Genomic DNA, 17,562 nt, shown 5'->3' with positions numbered 1-17,562 from the left:
GACACAAGCAGAGGGAGAAGCAGGCTCCATGCAGGGAGCTTGACATGGGACTCAATCCTGGGACTCCAGGATCATGCCTTGGGCGGAAGGTAGACACTTTAACCGCTGAGCCACTCAGGTGTCCCAACGTTTTCCTATTTAAAGTATGTAAATTTCTTATCTCTTAAGCACAGCAGAAAATGAATGTTAACCCAAGAGTACTAATAAAATCCATAAAATCTCTCTCTCCACAAAACCCCCTTACCCACAAAAATTCTAAGTCTTGGTGCTTCTCAGATCCCACTCTAAAAATGAGGTAGGATTTTAGCTGAGTTTTCAACAGAGACTCTCCTTCTGTGTCCCTTGAAAAGATTTTCAAAAAACAAAAACAAAAAACGAAAAAAAAGAAAAAGAAAGGATTTTCAAATCTAATTCACTGTCAGTATTTAAAAAATTTGAACATGTATAATAATCTCAAAGGAACTATCTTTATTTCAAGGTACAGTTGATTCTGATATTTATTATATATTGTTGTTTTATGATTTTTAAATATTATAATATCAGTGGATGTTTAAACTTCTAGTAATGCTAAATCTCTTACCTATTAATAGCAGGCCAACAATAACAACAATAATAATAATAATATTTCTTAGTATTCCTCTAAAACACCAATCTTGTTTCAATATGAAAGCTTGTCTACCCTGACTAGAATGCTGATTCTCAGGATCGCTATATGACTGCCTCCTTCTCAATTTTCAGATCTATGAATAAATGTTTCCTTTCCAGAAAAATCTACCCTGATTATCCTATCAAACATAATATTCCCCAGTCAACCTCTATCCCAGGCCACTATTTTATGTTCTTTGTTGCTCTTAGCACTTTCTCAAACCATGTTATTTGGTCATGTACCATTTGTCTTTTTCCACTAGAATAGCAAACTAAAAGAAGGAACCTTGTTTGTAACACTTACTCTGCACCTGAATCCCTAGGAAAAATGTTTGAAAAATAGTATGTATGTATGCACTATTTTTTGTCATTGAAGGAACAGAAGCATTTGTGGATAAAGTCAATATATGCTTGTTATCATCTTATTCTTTGGTAGAAGTTAGAGATTAAGATCTTGAGGGCTCTAAAGTTACTTGAGTTTAGATCTTGACTCAGTACCTACCATCTGTGGAGTATTCAGTTTACTAACACCCAAAAAGGAAAAAAAGAAACACTGCTATATAGGATTATAGTAAACTCAACTCATTAAATGTGCATAGCACATTTAAAAGGAACTCAATAGACTATTTATCTTTGCAACTAATAACAAAAAAGTCAAACAATTTTATTGATATAGTAATATATGAAGGATTCTCTAGATTAGAAAAGTCAAAGCAAGAGAAGTGAGGTTTCTACTCCATGATTCTATTTTTCACTAAAGACATTAGAAATGACACATGCTAAATTAACTATAAAAGGCAGAGCACACATAGAAAAAAATAAATCAATCTATAATGTCCTTGATTTTCAGAAAAACAAAAGAAAAAAATCATGACTGGGAATCCAGCCAACCATCTAAATACAGCATTTTTCATTTACTTGTGAAATTACAATGTAAAAGTTCAGTAAAGAAAGCAAGATTATGCATATTTATATAATGCTTCAGTGAGGATGATAAATGAAACATAGCCACAAAATCATTCATTGAATATGACATGATTACATTCCTTTTCATGGTTACCTGAAAACAAAGATTATAGTGTAAAATTCTTTTATGTTTTCAGAAGAAAAAAAGTTTAAATTTCTAAATGAAGGCAAAAATAGAATACACATTTTAAAAACTGTCAAATATTACATGATTTCAATGTATTGTTTTTGTTTTTTAATTAAGAAAATTGGACCGAAACACAAAATCTTATAAGAAAATGAGTAGTTATCCTGATTGCATGAAGATTTCAGAAATTTAGCTTTGGTAACGATTAACAACAACAACAACAACAAAAAACCCAAATTATCTTTTTTAAATCTTAATGAGTTTTCCAAGTAAAAACTAGTCTTTAAGAACATTTAGCTTAACCTTTTTTCATGGTACTTATCATAGAATAGTGTTAGTTTAATGAATGTTCAAACTTCTTTTCAAAAAACGTTGTTATCCTATATCAAAGTGATGGGGCTTTGATGATTCATTATAGTAATAACTCATCAAAACGACAGCACTTTGTGCCATATATTAAATATATCACCAAAATTCTTAACTTTCTGATAGCAATGTAAAACAACTCCTACCAAAAACTCCACTTTGATTAAATTAGTTCTCTTTAACTCTACTCATTTATTTTTTTTTCCTAAAAAAGATTTTATTAGACAAGGTTTGTTGTCTAACTAGATTTTCTTGTTCTTCTTTTAATGCCTGAATGGTAACTATTTCCCCTTTTTTAAATTGAGGCATTACTGACATACAACATTATATTAGTTTCAGGTAATGATTTGATATTTATATAAACTGTAAAATGCTCACCACAGTAAGTCCACTTAACATTCATCACCATAAAGATTGTAACTTTTTTTCTCCTGTTAAGAACTTCTAAGATTTACTTTCTTGGCAACTTTCAAATATGCAGTACAAAATTACCACAGTCACAATACTGTACATAACACTCCCATGATTTGTTTCATAACTAGACATTTGTACCCTTTAACATCCCTTCACCTATTCTGCATATTCAATCTTCCCCCCCTCCCCATGTCAACAACCATTGTAGTTTTCTGCATATATGAGTTCATTCTATTTTGTATATTGGTTTGTTTTGCTTTTAGGCTTTCAGATATAAATAAAATCATGTGATATTTATCTTTTCTTACTGACTTACTTCACTTAGCATAATACCTTCAAGTTTCATCCATGTTGTTGCAAAGGGCAAGATGTCACTCTTTTTTATGGCTGAGTAGTATGCCATTATACACACACACACACACACACACACACACACACACGAGCGCACATACACTACATCTTCTTTAATCATTCATTGACCGACAAAGGTTGTTTCGATTGCTTGGCTATTGTAAATAATGCAATAAACACAGGGGTGCATAAATCTTTGGGAATTAGTGTTTTCACTTTTTTTTTTGCATAAATACCCAGAAGCGGATTGCTAACTCACATGATAATTCTATTTTTAAATTTTTGAGAAATTTCTATACTCTTTTGCACAATGGATGCAATTGGATGCATATAATTCCCAAAAAATGTGCAAAGGTTCCCTTTTCTCCACATCTATTACTTTTGGGTGTTTTGTTTGCTTTGGCTTTTTGCTTTTGTTTTTATTTATTTATTTTAATGACAGCCATCCATAAAAGTGTGAGATAATATCTCCTATGGTTTTGAATTGACTTTCTCTGATTATTGGTATTAAACATTTTTTCATGTATCTGTTGACCATTTTTATGTCTTCTTTGGAAAAATGTCTATTCAGATCCTCCACACATCTTATTTTTTAATCAGATGGGTTTTGTTCTTTATTCTTTTGCCATTCAGTTGTATGAATTCTTTATATATTTTGGATATTAAGTCTTTATCGGATGTTTGATTTGCAAATATTTTCTCGTACTCACTGGGTTGTCTTATTTTGCTCATGGTATCTTTTGCTATGCAGAAGCTTTTTAGTTTGATATGCTCTCACTTGTACTCATTTGCTTTTGTTGCCTTTGCTTTAGGTATCAGATCTACAAAATCATTAAAAAAAATGATGTCAAGGATCTTACCTCCTATGCTTTCCAGTTTCATGATTTTAGGTTTTACATTCAACCCATAGAGTTAGTTAATCTTTGTTTATGGTGAAAGATAGTGGTCCAATTTTACTCTTTTGCATGTGGCTGCCCAATTTTCCCAATAATATTTGTTGAAGACTGTCCTTTCCCCATCGTTTCTTTATTGCATACTAAAAAATCAATTGACCACATATACATGGGTTTATTTCTGGGGTCTCTATTCTGTTCTATCAATCTACATGTCTTGTTTTTATGCCATTATGATACTGTTTTGTTTACTATAGTCTTGAAATAGAGCTTGAAATGAGAGAGCGATGCCTCCAAGTTTGTTCTAAACAGGGTCTCTTGTGGTTCCATGCAACACCAATTTTAAGATTGTTTGTTCTATTTCTGTGAAAAATATCATTGGAATTTTGATAGGGATTGCACTGAATCTACAGAATACTTTGGGTAGTAATGGATACTTTAACAATATTAATTCTTCCAACCAATCCATGAACACAAAATACCTTTCCATTTATTTGTGTTTTCTTCAATTTCTGTCATCATCATCAGATTGTAGGTCTTTCAAAAACTTGGTTAAATTTTTACTACTTTTTTTTTCATTTTGATATAATGGTAAAAAGAATTGTTTTCAGACAGCTCATTTTCTGTATATTAAAATGCAACTGATTTTGTGCATTTATTTTGTATCCTGCAACTACACTGAATTGGTTTATTCTCACAATTTTTTAGTAGTTTTTAGGGTTTTCTATATATAAAATTATGTCACACACAAATAGTAACAGTAGTAACAGTTTTACTTCTGCCTTTCAAATTTGATGCCTTTTATTTTTCTCTTATTGCTCTGACTAGGATTTTTAAAACTATGTTGAATAAAAACGGTGATAATGGGCATCATTACTTTGTTCCTGATCTTTCATTTATTTCCACTCTGATCTTTGTTATTTCCTACCTTCTACTAACTTTGGCTTCATTTGTTATTCTTTTCCTACTAAGTGTAGAGTTAGATTTTTTTTAAGATTTTAGTTATTTATTCATCAGAGAGAGAGAGAGAGAGAGAGAGAGATAGAGGCAGAGACAGAAGCAGGCTCCATGCAGGGAGCCTGATGCGGGACTCGATCTTCAGACTCCAGAATCAAGCCCTGGGCTGAAGCCAGGCGCTAAATTGCTGAGCCACCCAAGGATCCCCCAAGTTATATGTTTTATTTGAGAGATTCTTCTTGTTTCTTGAAGCAGGCATATTTTGCTATGAACTTCTAATTTTTTTTCTGATATCCCACAGATTTTATGACTTTGTAGTTACATTTTCTCTGTCTCAAGGTATTCTTAATTTCTCTTTTGTTTACTTCATTGACACAACTGCTCAATAGCATGTTGTTAAATAGGCACATTTTTGTAGTTTTTCAACTTCCCTTCCTGTAATTGATTTTTTGTTCTATACCATGATGGTCAGAAAAGACATTTGATTTGACTTCAATCTTCTTGAATTTATCAAGACTTGTTTTGTTGCCTAATATGTGGTCCATATGCAGAATGTTCCACATACACTTGAGGAAAAAAGTTTACTCTGTTTCCTTTGGAAGGAATGTTCTGTTGTGTATCTAATGTGCTGGTTGAGGCCAATGTTTCTTTATCAATTTTCTGTTTCATTGATGTGAAACATTAGAGTCCCTTGCTATTATTGTATTGCTGGCAATTTCTCCCTTTAGACTTGTTAATATTTGATTTTGTATATTTAGGTGCCCCTGTGTTGAGTGCATAAATATTTACAAATGTTATATTCCCTATTTGGATTGACCCTTTTATCATTATGCAATGCCTTTTTGTTGTTGTTTTTAGGGACACTTTTGTTTAGAGTCTATTTTGTTTGGGAGCAGCCCGGGGGGCTCAGCAGTTTAGCACCACCTTCAGCCCAGGGCCTGATCCTGGAGTCCTGGGATGGACTCCTGCATCAGTCTCCCTTCACGGAGCCTGCTTCTCTCTCTGCCTGTGTCTCTGCCTCTCTCTCTCTGTCTCTTTCATGAATAAATAAAATCTTTTTTTAAAAAAAGTATTTTTTTGGTATAAGTACAGGTTCACCAACTTTCTTTTTGGTTTCACTTTGCACGGAACAACATTTTTTTTTCACCTCTTCACTTTTCAGTCTGTGTTCCTTCCTCTGAAATGTGTCTCTTGTAGGCAGCATATAAATGCTCTTGTTTTTTCATCCATTCAGTCATTCTATATCTTTTAAATAGAGAATGTAGTCTATTTACATTTAAAGTAATCATTAATAGGTATGTACTTATTGCCATTTTGTTAATTGTTTTCTGGCTGTTTTGTAGTTCTTACCTGCTTCTTTTACTCTGTTTACTTCCGTTCTGGCTTGATGACTCTCTTTAGTATTATGCTTAGAGTCCTTTATTATTATCTTTTGTGTATCTACTACTAATATTTTTGCTTTGAGTTATCATGAGGCTCACATATATAACTGCCTGTGCATAGGAATCTATTTGAAGTTAATATAACTTAAGTTCTAATTCATTATAAAGCTACATTTTTACTCCCTACCCTACATTTTATGTTCTTGATGTCACATTTGACATCTTTTTATTTTGTATATTCTTTAATTATTGTGGTTATATTTAGTTTTATCATTTCTATCTTGTAACATTCATACTAATACAGTAAGTGATTTATCCACTTCCTTTACTATACATTTACCTTTACCATTGAGATTTTCACTAACATATGTTTTATTCTTACTAATTAGTACCCTACTTTTCAGCTTAAAGAAGTCCCTTGAACATTTCTTGTAAGGCCATTTTAACCTTTATCTCCTTTAATATTTGCTTTTCTGGACAACTCTTTATCTCTTTCAATTCTGAATGATAACATTGCCAAGTAGAGTATTCTTGGTTTGAAGTATTTTCCTTTCAGTTCAGTGTTTCAAATAAATCATATCAGTCACTTCTTGACTGCTGGGCTTCTGCTAAAAAATCAGCTAATAGCCTTATAGGGGTTCCCTTGTACATAACAAGCTGTTTTTCTCTTTCTGCTTTTAAACATTTCTCTTTAAATACTGACATTTTAATTATAATGTGCCTTTGTGTGGATCTATTTAGGTATATCTTATTTGAAACTCTGGGCTTCCTGACCCTGAATGTTTTTCCTTCTCCAGGTAAAGGAAGTTTTCAGCCATTATTCCTTCAAATACTTTTTCTAGCTCTTCTATCTCCTCCTTTATTTTTTTTATCTCCTCCTTTAATACAGATGTTATTGATTTGATGTCCCACAGTGTCCTTAAGTTGCCTTTGCTATTTTTCAGTCTTTTTTTTTAATTGTTTTGTGTGAATCCCACTGTTCTGTCTCCTAGATCATTTATCCTTTCTTCTGATTCATCTAGTTTGTCATTGAAACCCTCTAGTGTATTTTTTAGTTCACTTACTCTATTCTCAGCTGTGTGACTTCTGTTGATACTTTACTATATTTTCTTTCTCTTTGCTAAAGTTCTCACTATGTTCATCCATCCTTCTCCCAAGTTTGGTGAATATTTTTAGAACCATTACTTTGAACTTTTTATCAGGTAAATTACTTCTCTCTTTTTATTAAGGATTTTTTTTTCTAAAGTTTTATCTTGTTCTTTCATTTGGAACATATTCCTCTAATTCTTCAATTTGCTTGACTTTCTGTGTTTGTTTCTATGTATTAAATGAAATAGGTATCTCTCCCAGTCATGAAGTGGTCTTTTGTAGGAGATAAACCTTATTATTCAATCTTGCCTTAGCACTTGGTTATCTCTTGAATCTTTGTGATTGTCTAAACACATCATGATTTCTTCTTCTTCTTCTTCTTTTTGTTTTTTCGCTTTTTAAAGTTTTTATTTACTTATTCATGAAAGACACACAGAGACAGGCAGAGACATAGAGAGAGGGAGAAGGGAGAAGCTTGTGGGGAGCCTGATGAGGGTCTCAATACCAGGACCCTGGGATCATCACCTGAGCCAAAGGCAGACACTCATCCACTGAGCCACCCAGGCAGCCCTCATGATTCATTTTTGACAAGTTCCAATTGTTAAGGTTGTGCCACAACTTGTCAGTACTCCAAAAGGTGGGAGTCTCACTTAGCACTTAGTTTTTGGCTGACTGGAAGCCAAAATCTCAAGCAGAAGTTTTGAAGTATGAAAATACTTATAGTCCTGTGGGGCCCCAATCATAAATCCTGCTGACCTCTAGATCATGTGATCTGGAAATACCCCCTGGCTGTCAGTTGCAAAAATCAGAGTAGATTTTTGCAAACTAGACAAATGTGTAAGTTTCTTTCTGGGAGGTACCATCAAGCTATAGGCAAGACTGTTGGCGAGCACAAAGATGCCGTCCCCTAGCCCACATTTTCTGAGAGCATCTCTGTAGTTTCTAGGTGTATGGCAAACCAGGACCATGACACTCAGGCCAAAACTCCTGGATAAGTAAATAGGCCTCTTTCAAATAAAGATGGGATGTGTTCAGTCTTGTCTGTGCAGTACTCTGGGGGTGTGATAGTCTGCCACAAACTGTCTCTTCAGTTGTTACAGCTCCATGGAACCCAGGAGAAGAAGCTCCCCTATTCAACAGAGACAAGTGATTAAGGAGCATCCCTTATGTGGACTGCATAGCCCACTTATTTTTAGCAAGGCAGGGGAGAACAGAGGGCCAGGGCATGCATGACAACTTTAGTGCTTCGACCAGAAAGTGCAGTGTCTACATGTACCTGCTGGCACCAGCAAAGTAGAGAGATGACACAAAATGGCACCCTCTAACACCTCTGTCCCTTGAGAGAGTCCTTATAGGCCTCTGCCCTACGGCAGATGCAATAAGATTGACAAGTGAATCTTTACATATAGTCTAGATGTTTTTCAAACTGCTGCTTTTGTACTGGGCTGCACTTCAAATAAGTGCATACAAGCTCAAGAGCAGTATCTCATCTCCCTCCAGTGCCTTTTGGGTCTCCTAAATTTTAGCCCCATTGTTTTTTTTTAAAGCTAGACATTATGAGGCTCATCTCTAGTGCATATCTCAAGAGTTGGGGTGTCTGATGTGGGACATACACTTCTTAGTTCTCAAAGAGAAGCTTCAGATTTACGAGATGCCTCTGAATTGTGTCACCATGCCACAGGTGGGTTTTTTTTTTGGTGAGACCATGTCTCTGCCTCTCCTACCCATTTCAGTGTGGCCTTTTTAAATTGTTTGTGGAGAAGAAGCTATTCAGACAGTTTTTAGGTCTTTTTCAGAGGGAACTGTCCCATGTATAGTTGTAAATATGGTGTGTCTGTGGAGGATAGTTGAGTTCAGGATCTTCCTATGTTACCATCTTGGACTGTTCTGCCCCACAGACCTTCATTTTTATATATACAAACACTCCTATTTGTGACTGGCAAAGCAAATTTGGGTGAACCAATGTGGCAAAAGTAGATCAACATGAATATGAAAGGTTGGTTAAATATAGGTTTGAATATATTTTTACAAACAATGAAAATAACTCATAACAATTTAGAAAATTTCAAAAGTATAGAAAATTACAAAGAAAGTAATAGTTGTTGGGGCACCTGGGTGATAGAGTGGTTGAGCATCTGCCTTTGGCTCAAGTCGTGATCCCGGGGTCCTGGGATCAAGTCCCACACCAGGCTCCCCGCAGGGAATCTGCTTCTCCCTCTGCCTATGTCTCTGCCTCTCTCTCTCTTTCATGAATGAATGAATGAGTAAATAAATAAATAAAATCTTAAAAAAAATAATTGTCCATACTTCTATCAGATATAGACCCAAAACATTTTATATCCTTCAAATCTTTTTCTCTTAATTTCTACAAATTATTTTATAACTATATAACATGCATAAATAATTATATAGACCTAAAACACACAAATAATTGTATCAAATATATAAATATTCCATAAAATGTAAATGTTTACATACATGTTAAAATAATTGGATTAAAAAAATACTGTGTGTAACCCAATTTTTTTCACTTAAAGCTGTATGACAATCTCCTTTTAAAATAAATAAATAGGGATCCCTGGGTGGCGCAGCGGTTTGGCGCCTGCCTTTGGCCCACGGCGCGATCCTGGAGACCCAGGATCGAATCCCACATCGGGCTCCCGGTGCATGGAGCCTGTTTCTCCCTCTGCCTGTGTCTCTGCCTCTCTCTCTCTGTGTGTGTGACTATCATAAATAAATAAAAATTAAAAAAAAATAAAATAAATATACATAGCCAAGATATTTTAATGTATTAATTTAAATTAATGCCAAATTATAATTTAAAGAATTATCAGTTTTCACTGTTAATATAAACTAATAACAGTCTTGCATATATAACCTATGCTCAAAAGTGCATTTCATATTATCTCTTTAGAATAAATCCCCAGTTGTAAAATTATTTGGATAAGGAGAATGCATAAGAATGCAAAACTCCTTCCAAAAACAGTACTCGATTATACATTTGCATCATTGTCACAGTTTGAGTTCTCTAAAAGCAGATGCTAAAATTGAGTTGGTGGTACAAATATGTCCTAGGAATTAATAGCTGTGAAGGGAAGGGATGCAGCAGGACTGAACAGAGGAACTGGATCAGCAGTTTATGTTTTTATTTATTTATTTTATTATATTTTATTTTCTCAATGCCTATTCATGTTCTTTGTTCTTTTTTTTGATATTTTCATCTTATCTTTTTTAGGAGTTTATCATGTATTGAAGATATTAAACTTTTTTCTTTCACTGTATTTCACAAATAACGATCTAGGCTCACTTATATTGTTAACAGTACAATCTATTTTAGGTAATATTAGCATGTCTTTAACACTAATTTTACATGCTAATATAGAAATTTGTTTATCTTATTTTCAAAGTTGCTATTTCTTGTAAATAGGAGCATTAATAATGTTTTGTATGTTTTAACTTGCTACTTTATGTATTTTTTTTAAGATTTTTAAAAAATTTATTCTTGAGAGACAGAGAGAGAGAGACAGAGAGAGACAGAGAGGCAGAGATACAGGCGAGGGAGAAGCAGGTTCCATGCCAGGAGCCCGATGTAGGACTCGATCCCAGGACTCCAGGATCACGCCCTGGACTGAAGGCAGGCGCTAAACTGCTGAACCACCCAGGCATCCCCTTTATATACTTTCTTATTGCTCCAAATAATTTCTGAATGGATTCTCATAATTTCTAAGTATGCAAGTTTAGCATCCATAAACTTCATCTAATCTTAAATATCAATTATTTGGTAACTTAATTACAATACAGTCTGGTGCCATAATGAAATGAAACACTGGGCAGTTCTTGGGGGAAGGAATGAATGTATTTTGCTTGCCTGAAGTATATGAATATTTGTTGTTAGATGGTGAGATTATGATAGGCTGTGGACCCCCAAAATGGCCAGAGCAATACTTCTGTTTCCACATGCTCTTCAAGGATTTTGCCACTCCTTCATCGAGAGGTAGGGGCACTCTCTCCTCCCTTAACAAAGGAGAGAAACACTAGTACAAACCTACAAATGCATTACTAGATAGATGACCCTAACTTTCAAGGCCAGGTCATCAACAGTGGCTTGGTTTTTACCTGGCTCTTTCTTTCAGAATGCTTACCCTTGGAGCTCCTAGAGAAACTTTGTCTACATAGAAAGGCCACTCATAGGTGGTGTGATCAATAATTATTGATTAAATGTGCATACAAAACAAAAAGTATTCTATTTTAATACTTTTGTCCTTAAATTTTATTTCATCTTATACTTTTTTATTTCTGTTCAAATGATGTATGTTTTATCATTAGGAATTTAGTGAGTTCCTTTTACACAGATTTCCTTCATAAAGTATAAATTAGACCTTAGTTTTTGACACAATTTGAATATCTTTCTTTAGTAGGAAAGTATAACTCACATTGACTGCCATGATTGCTATGTTTGACCTTCATTCTCTTATATAATTCTATAATGTTTTAACATTTTCATGTGCAATTTATTTTGCTATATGAGTTATATTATTCTGTTATTGACTTTATTTAATAGGGTATTGGCATTTCACTCAAGTTTTAATTCTTCTGGAAGTTGTAGTCAACTTTTTAAAAATTTGCCTTTCTATTTCTCTATTTGTGTCAACATCTAAATGATACTTATTGACCTTCAACTCTATATAAAATTTAGTAATTAGTTATCACTTAATATTTATCAAAGCTAGCCACACTGCTAGGTATTTTATAAGTAGGTCTCTTGATCTTCACATAAAGCTTATGAGATAGGTATTGTTTTAATTTCTATTATCTTCTATTATCTTTAGAGAAATTAAATAACTTGTCAAGATCACAAAGCTTCACTCAGTGAGAAAACTAGAATTCAAATTAAATTTGTCACATTCCTAAACTCTAAGTTTTTAATCACTACATACTATTGCTATAATTTATACTTCTTCACCAATGCAACTTGATTTGCTCACTTGGAGAATACTTTATCACAAATCTCAGACTTCACCTCTCCACACACACACACACACACACACACACACACACACACACAGAGTGAGAAATTCTCTCTGATTTCCTGAACATTAGTAAATGTTCTTTTTTTGTGCTTCCACATCACTTGCTGCATAAATCTGTATTTGTCATGATGTTTTGGAGCTTCTGGTTGTCCCGCCTGCTTATTAAAGTACATACTGAGTTGCACTTACTCTGCTTTCTCAATCTCTCATGATCATTTACCCATAATAGGTCATGGGTAAGTTTTATCAAACAAAAGAATAAATCATTGAATATATTATCCTGTATAACTGGAAAGACACAACCAAGAGAAGTCTCAGATATGCCTGTGTCAAAATTAAATTTTATCAGTATTTCATGTATTTCACAAAAGGAAATCCAAACTGAAGCAAATTTATGTTACTAATTATTTAATGCAGTTAGCATAGACCTGTCATAATTGTTTCTGTGCTTATGCTGATTGTTTTGGTAATAAAATTATGGAAAATATATTAGCATGTACTGAAGTAAAGTGAAACATAGTAGCAAAATATTCTAATCACCACGCTGTTGGGATTTTATGAATAGTGTTCTAGTAAAAGCAATGCATATTGACATTTGGAAAAAAAATGAAATGAGGAACCTAATTCTAAAACCTGAATGGAATTTTAATTTTATTTCAATTTCACTCACCATTAACTGCAGACAGGTTGATTCTTCCTGAAGATATGAGTAGAATCTCTTGAAACAGATGGAGCTAATGGAGGGCTCTGAACAGGGAGCAGCAGTTCTTTTATAAAGTCCCACTGTCAAAGATCATTTTCAGATAATATTATAGTCTCTGCTGTACCACACTGTGATGCTTTCAATTATATTTATAGTGCTTATAATTATAATTATAGTTTTATAGTTTAGAGAACAAATGATTCAAAATTATTTTCATTGAAATTATTATCTATTAAAGTAGAAGATCTTATTAAAGAAATTAACCTTTGTCTAGAAATATGAACAAAGAGTGATTAAAGAATTGCTCATTATTCACTTCTACTCAGATATTATCCCATTCAAAAACGTTCCTACTTCCATGTGCTCTATACTACTAATAATGATCTAGATTGGTTATGCTTAAGTTCTTCATGTAGATGATAAACTACTGAGAACAAAAATTCTATTGTCTTATGATACACATTTTACTTTGTTGAAATTAGTGCCCATAGTCATGAACACAGCAGACCCTCAAATTTCTCAACATTTTATAATGACAAAAATATATTTATCATATAATCAGTAAATCAAATGAGTTTCATATTTTTGCATTCCTATAACAAATAATAATTTATATCATACTATAAATATATATATAAACCATATCATAATATGCAGCCTGATCGGCAAATGAAAAGCGGTCCTATTTCAATATTTTCAAAGTAATTAAGCATTAAACTATTAAGGACACAGTCAATACTAGTAAACTGTGAATAGAATTATTTCATATGTAATTAAAGATTATAAATCTTTTCATTTATAGAGCTTCTACAGTTTGTTGATCATCACTGCCTTTTCCTTACAAAGTACACTACAGTTTTTTTTATAGTTGGGTCCATGAGACTTAGAAGCTCACATACTAATTCTTTAAATTAAGTAGCAATGTGATGTAAAGCAGTGTTTCTACAAACCTATTAAAGTTTATTAGTTTATAATCTTCTGATGTACATACTTTGCAGTTTATATCAGAAAATTATAGTGAATGAAAAGCATTATCACCTATAGTCTTAACAGAAAGGAATATTTTTTTTCCTGTACTGTTATATTTAAGATACACTTAAATCAAGGTTTATTTTTCCACAAAAATGTTGAGAACACTGGTTTTTAAATAAACGCACATTTTTAAAGTGTAATTAAAGATCTTTAAGATCTCTCTTTGATTTACTATATTTAAAGTCATTTATAATGTTGGTTCTCAAACTCCTAAAATGTCATATTTAATTTTCCTAATTATTAAAGCAATAAAAATCTATTTGGGAAGATACTGAAAACATTAAGAAGCAAACTAAAATTTTTAATTGTTATTTGATATTCAAGGCTTTGACTGTAAATGACTCTGTAATTTTTAAATGGAAACATCTCCATTTCTATATTCCAAAAGACAAATAACATGATGCAGTCAAAATTGTTGAATAAAGAGTGAAGCACTAAAATTAACAGGTCCAAAAAAAATTAACAGGTACAAACCTGTAGATATCACACATGTAAAGGTAGACCCTTGGAATAGGAAAAGCAATTATCTAAATCTTTCTGTATAATGTTCTCTATATTGAGCCACTATAGTATGGCTTTAATGCATATCTGAATATATTCAATTAGCCTTCTTCTAAACTTCTGGGAGATCTTTCATAGGGAATGCCTCATGATAAGTAATAATGACTTCTCTTATTCTATCTGAATCCATAAATTTTTATAAACCAGACCAATGCCAGGTGGCAACCTGGAACACCAATTTGTTTTTAAAGATCAATAGGGCAGCCCAGGTGGCTCAGCGGTTTAGTGCCACCTTCAGCCCAGGGCCTAATGCTGGAGACCCAGGATCGAGTCCCACATCAGGCTCCCTGCATGAAGCCTGCTTCTCCCTTTGCCTGTGTCTCTGCCTCTTTCTCTCTGTGTGTGTGTCTGTCATGAATAAATAAAGAAAATATTTTAAAAAATAAAAAATAAAAAATAAAAAATAAACAGATCAATAACTGAACAAATATTTGTTTATTAAAGATTATAGATACATACATATGTAATACATGTATGTATAGATGCAGATTCCTATAAATACAGATAAAGACTATAATCTCCCTCACAAATCATTCCAAGATTTAATTTTTTGATGGTGAAGAATTTTATTTTTTCTTTTGATGAGGTAAGAACTTGTACACTTAAATTCAGGTATCATCCTCTTATTTCCCAAGAACATAGATATTTTATACATTAAGACATAGGTTAGATATAGATAAAACCAAAAAAGGAAGTAAATTTTTTCTTTCATCTTGTATTTTCTCATTTTTGGCTTACTCTTTTTTTCTCAAATCCAAGAAATTCCCCAAACCTTGTTCTCATAGCCCCAACCACTAATGTGAAGAATAAGTATCAGCATCCATACTTTTAGGGCCCTACTAACTCCAAGGAGCTGTTCTTTTAGTTTGTTTGTTATGGTATAGCACCACACAATGTTACATTAGTTTCAGGTATACAATTTGGTGATTTGACAAGTTTATATATTATGCTATGTTGACCATAAATATTGCTACCATCTGTCCCTTTACCTATTACAGTATTATTGATTGTATTCCTTATATTCTGCTTTTTATTCCCATGACTTACTAATTCCATAACTGGAGTCCTGAATCTCCCTTTCTCCTTCTTTGATTTGTCCGATACCCCACCTCTCTCTCTTCAGGCAACCATCAGTTTACTCTCTGTATTTGTACTTCTGATTTTGCTTTTTGCTCAATTATTCATTTTTTTATTCCACTAATGTGTGGAACCAGATGGTACTTCTCTTTCTCAGTCTGACTTACTTCACTTAGCATAGTATCTTCTAGGTCCATCCATGTTGTCTCAAATGTCATGATCTTATCTTTTAATGGCTGTGTAATATTTCATGGGTGTGTATGTGTAATATATATCACTTCCTTACCCACTTGTCTATTGGTGGACACTTCAGTTGGTTCCATATCTTGGCTACTGTAAATAATACTACAATACACATAGAAGTGGATATGTATTTTCAAGTTAGTGTTTTTGTTTTCTCTGGGTAAATACCTAATAATGGTATTATTGGATCATGTGGTATTTCTATTTTTAATCATTTGAGGAAACTAATACTGTTTCCACCATGGCTATACTAATTTATGTTACTACTAACAGTGCACAGGAGTTCCTTTTTCTCCACATCTTGACAATGCTTGTTGTTTCTTTTTGAGTTTAGCCATTCCAAGAGGTATGAGGTGGTACCTCATTGTTGTTTTAATTCGCATTTCCCTGATGATGAGTGACACTAAGCATCTTTTCATGTGTCTGTCGACCATCTGTAAGTCTTCTTTGGAAAAATGTCTATTCAGGTCTTCTGTCCATGTTTTTAATTGGATTTTAAGAGTTTTTTTTTAATATTTTATTTATTCATGAGAGACACAGAGAGAGGCAGAGATACAGCGGAGGGAGAAGCAGGCTCTCTATGGGGAGCCAGATGTGGGACTTGATCCCAGGATCCCAGGATCATACCCTGAGCCGAAGGCAGATATTCAGTCACTGAACCATCCAGGTGCCCCTTAATTGGATTGTTTGTGCTTTTGGTGTTGAGTTATATAAGTTCTTAATAGAGTTTGGTTGTTAACTTCTTATTAGACACATCATTTGCAATTATCTTCTCCCATTCAGTCAGTTGTCTTTTTGTTTTCTAGATGATTGATGTTGTGCAAAAGCTTTTTATTTTAATATAGTCCCAAAAGTTTATTTTTGCTCTTATTTACATTGCCTTAGAAGAGATATATAGAAAAATGTTGCTGTGGATGATGTCAGAGGAATTACTATTTTCTCTCTTAGATTTCAAGTTTCATTTTAGATCTTCAATCCATTTTTAGTTTGTTTTTGTGTATGATGTTAGATAGTAGTCCAACTTCATTCTTTTATATTTATTTATACAGTTTTCCCAGAATCATTTATTGAAAAGATTGTCTTTTACCCATTGTATATTCTTGCCTACTTTGTCATAGATTGACTAAGTAAATGTGGATTTATTTCTGAGATCTCTATTCTGATCCAATGATCTATGTGACTTTTTTTATGTTAGTATTAGAATAGAGATCTCAGAAATAAACCCACATCTTTTTTTATGTTAGTATTAGAATAGAGATCTCAGAAATAAACCTACATCCAATGATCTATGTGTCTTTTTTCATCCTATTACTATACTGTTTTGATTACTACATCTTTATAAAATATCTTGAAATCTGGAATTATGACAGCTCCAGCTTTGTTCTTCTTCCTCAGGACTGCAATTGAGGGTTTTCTGTGTTTCCATACAGATTTCAATATTATTTTTTCCAGTTTTGTGATAAACATTTGCTTGAGCTTTCCCTTTGTTATGAAATTCATTAGTGGCTCTTTCTAATACAGAATTAGTGAATGCTGAAAACCAAAGAAATTTTGTTCCAAGGAGTAAATTTAATGATAAAAATTGGGGCACAATGACAATCTATTTAGAAAGTAATAACTTTGAAAATGCTTGAAATTGTAACACAAAAACCACTGTTTAGTCTGGCTTCATGCAGATCCAGGTAACAATAATACTTCCCTCAAAAATGTGTTTCCTCAAAAAAAA

This window comes from Nyctereutes procyonoides, unplaced genomic scaffold (assembly GCF_905146905.1).
Source record: "Nyctereutes procyonoides isolate TBG_1078 unplaced genomic scaffold, NYPRO_anot_genome, whole genome shotgun sequence".
Lineage (NCBI taxonomy): Eukaryota > Metazoa > Chordata > Mammalia > Carnivora > Canidae > Nyctereutes > Nyctereutes procyonoides.
The sequence above is the reverse complement of the archived record's forward strand: the minus strand, read 5'-3'. Positions refer to the sequence as shown.